Genomic DNA, 6,000 nt, shown 5'->3' with positions numbered 1-6,000 from the left:
ATGACACAGTATATCTAGAGATGCTATGGCTGGAAACTGTCAGCTCACTGCACCCACAGCAAGGGAGAGTTCAGTGACATCCTTTCATGCCAGCGTACCCTTTCATATTGATAAAACATGAGTCTTTTTATTGGGGCTTGAAGTTTACTAAAGTTTTTTAAATTTAATCTTCCATTGGAACACTTGTCGCTTTGGTGTAATTCACCTCACACAATTACATTAAACTAGATTCATCTCCCTTCTCTGTGGAAATATCCTTGAGGTTAGGCCTCCCAAGCTTACCTTGCTCTTAAACATTCTTTTCTTCTACCTCTTAAAAGTTTCTTTTGTATTAATCTTGAATCCTTTTCCAAGTCTTTTTTTTAATGAAAAACTGTTGTTTATTTGAAATGCTATATTATTTTATATTACTTTCCTGTTATATAAATGCTATCATTTGAACAAAACCACAACAGAACTACTTAACAGTGACAATTAGCAGTAGTTAATAGTAGAGTTAGTTAAACAATATGTAGCAGAAAAAGGAATAACAATCATTTTATAATGTTGCTTTGTGTCCTCTGATACAGCATTTTTTTTTTCATTTTAAAATTAAATTTATGGGGTAACATTGATTAATATTATGTAAGGTTCAAAAGTACAATTATATAACACATCATCTGTATACCTCATTGTGTGCCCACCACCCAAAGTCTCGTCTCCTTCTGTTACCACATATTTGACCTCCTTTAACCTCTTCAACCTCCCACTCCCCCACTTCCTTGCTAATAACCACCGTAATGTTGTGTCTATGAGTTTGTTTCTTTTGTTTGTTCACTTGTTTTCCGTTTTACATTTCACATATGAGTGAAATCATATGGTTCTTGTTCTTTTCTGTCTGACTTATTTCACTTAGCATGATACTCTTAAGATCCACCACGTTGTCATAAGTGTCATAAGTGGCAGTATTTGATCTTTTTTTATGGCTGAATAATATTCCATCTTCTTTATCCAATCAGCTATTATAGGAAACTGGTCATTTCCATGTTTTGGCCACTGTGAATAATGCTGCAGTGAACATAAAGGTATCTTTATGAATAAACATTTTCAAATTTTGGGAATAGATAACCAGAAGAGTGATTGCTGGGTCGTATAGTAGCTCTGTTCTTACATTTTTGGGGGAAATTCCATACTGTTTTCCACAATGGCTGCACCAATTTACATTGCCACCAGGTTCTTTCTCTCCACAACCTCTCAAACACTTATTTTTCTTTTTTTAATTTTTATTTTTCAATTACAATTGACATTCAATATTATTTTATATTAGTTTCAGGCGTACAACATAGTACTTAGACATTTATATAATTTACAAAGTAATCTCCCCAATTACTCTATTACCCATCTGGCACTATACATAGTTATTATAATATTATCGACTATATTCCTTATGTTATATTTCATATCTTAATGACAATTTTGTAAATACCAATTTGTACTTCTTAATTCTTTCACCTTTTTTACCCAACCCCCTCTCATCTGGCAACCATCAGTTTGTTCTCTGTAGCTATGAGTTTGTTTCTACTTTGTCATTTATTTTGTTCTTTAGATTCCACATATAAGTGAAATCATGTGGTATTTATCTTTCTCTCTCTCACTTATTTCACTTAGCATAATATCCTCTAGGTCAACCCATGTCATTGCAAATGGTGAGATTTTAATTTTTTATGGCTGAGTAATATTCCATTGTGTATATGACTGCATCTTCTCTATCCAGTTGTCTATTGGTGGGAATTTAGGTTGCTTTCATTCCTTAACTATTATAAATAATGCTGCAGTTAACATTTGGGTGCATATATTTTTTCAAATTAGTTTTTGGTTTTCTTCAGATGAATACCCAGAAGTGGAATTGCTGGGTCATAAGGTAATTCTACTTTTAATTTTCCCATGAAACTCTTTTTGTTTTTCATAGCGGTTGTACCAGTTTGTAATCCCACCAACAGTACATGAAGGTTCCCTTTTTTCCACATCCTAGCCAACACTCGTTTTTTGATTTATTGACATTAGCTGTTCTAGCAGGTGTGAGGTGATAGCTCATGGTGGTTTTAATTTTCATTTCTCTGATTAGTGATATTAAGCATTGTTTCATATGTCTACTAGTCATCTGTACGTCCTCTTTGGAGAAATACTTATTCCGGTCCTCTACCCATTTATTAATTGGATTGTTTGTTTTATTGGTGCTGAGTTGTATGAGTTCTTTATAAATTTTGGATATTAACCCCTTATCAGATGTATCATTGACAAATATCATCTTCCATTCAGTAGGTTGTCTTTTCATTTTGTTGATGGTTTGCTTTGCTGTGCAAAAACTTTTTAATTTGATGTAGCCCCGTTGTTAATGGTCTCTTTTGTTTCTCTTACCAGAGAAGATATATCAGAAAAATATTACTAAGAGCAATGTCAGAGAGTTTACTGTCTATGTTTTCTTCTACAAGTTTTATGATTTCGGGTATTATATTTAAGTCTTTAATCCACTTTGAGTTTATTCTTGTGTATGGTGTTAAAAGAGAGCCATTTCATTTTTTGCATGTATCTGTCCAGTTTCCCCAGCACCATTTGTTGAAGACACTATCCTTACCCCTTTGTATATTCTTGCCACCTTTGCCATAGATTAAATGACCATATAGGCATGGATTTATTTCTGGGCTCTGTATTCTGTTCCATTGATCTATGTGTCTGTTTTTATGTTTGTTTGTTTGCCAATACCATGCTGTTTTGATTGCTATAGCCTTGTAGTATAGCTTGATAGCAGGTAGAGTTATACCTCCAACTTTGTTCTTTCTCAAGATATTCATGGCTATTGGAATCTTTTAGGGTTCCATATAAATTTTAGAATTATTCGTTCTAATTCTATAGAAAACGCCATTGATATTCTGATAGGGATTGCATTGAATCTATAGATTGCCTTGGGTAGTATGGACATTTTAATGATGTTAATTCTTCCTACCCATGAGCACAGTATATGCTTTCATTTATTTGTATCTTCAATTTCTTCGGTGAATTAGAGTTTTCCAGGTGCAAGTCTTTTATCCCCTTGGTTAAATTTTTACTAGGTATTTTTTTTAATACAAGTGTAAATGGAATTATTTTCTTAATTTCTCTTTCTGAAAAATCATTATTGATATATAAAAATGCAACCATCTTCTGAATATTAATTTTATATCCTGCTACTTTACTGAATTCATTTATCAGATTTAATAGGTTTTGGTGGAATTTTAGGATTCTCAATATATAGTATCACGTCATATGCAAATCTAATCTGGATGCCTGCTTTCATTTATTTTTGGTCTGATTAGTGTATCTAGAACTCCCAATACTATGTTAAATAAAAATGGTGAAAATAGACATCCTTGTCTCATTCCTGATCTTAAGGAAAATGCTTTTAGCTTTTCCCCACTAATTATGATATTAGCTGTGGATTTGTCATATAAGGCTTTTATTATGTTGATGTTCTCTCTATTCCCACTTTGCCAAGAGTTTTTATCATAAGTGAATGTTGATTTTGTCAGACGCTTTTTCTGCTTCTATTCATATGATCATGTGATTTTTATCATTTATTTTTTATGTGTTATATCACATTAATTGATTTGCAGATAATGAACCAACCATGCATCCCAGGAATGAATCCAACCTGATCATAGTGTATGATCTTTTTAATGTATAGCTAGATTAGGTTTGCTAATATTTTGTTGAGGATTTTTTCATCTTTGTTTATCAGGGATATCAGCCTATAATTTTCTTTTTTTTGTAATATCTTTTTCTGGTTTTGGAATTAGGGTAATGATGGCCTTGTAAAATTAGCTTGGGAGTCTTCCCTATTCTTGAATTTTTCAGAATACTTCAATAAGAATAGGTGTTAATTCTTATTTGAATGTTTGATAAAATTCACCTGTGAAGCTATCTGGTCCAGGACTTTTGTTTGTTGGGAGTTTTTTGATTACTAATTTGATTTTGTTAGTAGCACTCGGTTGGTTCAGATTTACTCTCTCTTCTTAACTCAGTCTTGGAAGATTATATGTTTCTAGGAATTTATCCATTTCTTCCAGATTGTTCAATTTGTTGGCATATAATTGCTCATAGTAGTTTCTTATAACCTTTGTATTTCTGTAGAGTTATTACTTTCAGTTATTACTTTCCCACTTTCACTTTTTATTTTATTTATTTGAGTCCTTTCTCTTTTTTTCTTGATGAGTCTGGTTAAAGGTTTATCAATTTTGTTTATATTTTCAAAGAACCAGCTCTTGGTTTCACTGATCTTTTTTATTGTCTTTTAGACTGTATTTCATTTATCTCTATTCTGATTTTTATCTCCTTCCTTCTCCTCACTTTGGACTTTGTTTTCTATCCTTTTTCTAGTTTCTTTAAGTGTAAGGTTAGATTGTTTATTTGAGATTTTCTTCTTGAATTAGCCCTATATTGCTATGAATTTCCCTCTTAGGACAGCTTTCTCTGTGTCCCATAGATTTTGGGTTGTCATGTTTTCATTCTAATTTGTCCCAAGGTATCTTTTGAATTCCTCTTTGATCTCATTGTTAATCCACTCATTGTTTGTTAGCATGTTATTTAGCCTCCACGTGTTTTTGTGTTTTTATGGTTTTTTTTTTCTTGTAATTGATTTCTAGCTTCATACAATTGTGGTCAGAGAAGATGCTTAATACTATTTTAACCTTCTTAAATTTATTGAGACTTGTTTTGTGGCCTTAACATGTGGTCTATCTTGGAAAATGTTCCATGTGTACCTGAGAAGAATGTATATTCTGCTGCTTTGGGGTAGAATGCTCTAAAAATATTAATTAAATCCATATGTTCTAGTGTGTCATTTAAGGCTGTTCTTTCCTTGATTTTTCTGTCTGGAAGATCCATCCATTGGTGTCAACGGGGTGTTAAAGTCCCCTAATATGACAATATTATTGTCGATATCTCCCTTTATTTCAGTCAATATTTGCTTTATATATTTAGGTGCTCCTATGTTGGGTGCATAAATGTTTACTAGGATTATATTCCTTGTTGGATTGATCCCTTTATCATTATGTAATGTCTTTCTTTGTCTTTATTATAGCCTTTGTTTTAAACTCTATTTTTGTCTGATAGAAGTATTGCTACCCTAGCTGTTTTTAAATTTCTATTTACATGAAATATCTTATTCTATTCCTTTGCTTTCAGTCTGTGTGTGTCTTCCCTTCTGAAGTGGGTCTCTTGTGGACAGTATATATATGGGTCTTGTTTCTTATCCATTCAGCTACCCTATGTCTTTTGATTGGAGCATTTAATCCATTTACATTTAAAGTGATTATAGATAGGTACATAGATATCACCATTTTATTATTCATATTTATGTCCTTTTTTTTTCTCTCTTCTTTTTAAAGAAGTCTCTTTAACATTTCTTGTAATATTGTCTTGGTGGTGATGAATTCCTTTAGCTTTTTTTTTTTTTGGTCTGGGAAGCTCTTTATCTCACCTTAAATTTTAATTGATAACATTGCTGGGTAAAGCAGTCTTGGTTGTAGGTCCTTGATTTTCATCATTTTGAATATTTTGTGCTAACCCCTTCTGGCCTGCAAAGTTTCTGTTGAGAAATCAACTGATAGTCTTATGGGAGCTCCCTTGTAAGTAACTAGCTGCCTTTCTTTTGCTGCTTTTAGGATTCTCCCTTTCTGTTTAATCTTTGAAATTTTAATTATGATGTTTCTTCGTGTGGGCCTTTTTGGATTTCTTTTGTTTGGGACCCTCTGAACTTCCTGGACTTGCATGTCTATTTCCTTCACCAGATTGTGGAAGTTTTCTGTCATTAATTTTGAAATAGGTTGTCAATCCCTTGCTCTCTCTCTTCTTCTGATACCCCTGTGATGTGAATGTTAGTATGCTTAATGTTTTTCAGAGGCCCTTATACTATTATTATTGTTGTTGTTGTTGTTGTTGTTATTGTTATTATTGGTTTATTTTTTCTTGTTGCTGTTCTGATTG

The sequence above is a fragment of the Pteropus alecto genome, unplaced genomic scaffold (genome assembly GCF_000325575.1).
Source record: "Pteropus alecto unplaced genomic scaffold, ASM32557v1 scaffold20, whole genome shotgun sequence".
Taxonomy (NCBI): Eukaryota; Metazoa; Chordata; class Mammalia; order Chiroptera; family Pteropodidae; genus Pteropus; species Pteropus alecto.
The sequence above is the reverse complement of the archived record's forward strand: the minus strand, read 5'-3'. Positions refer to the sequence as shown.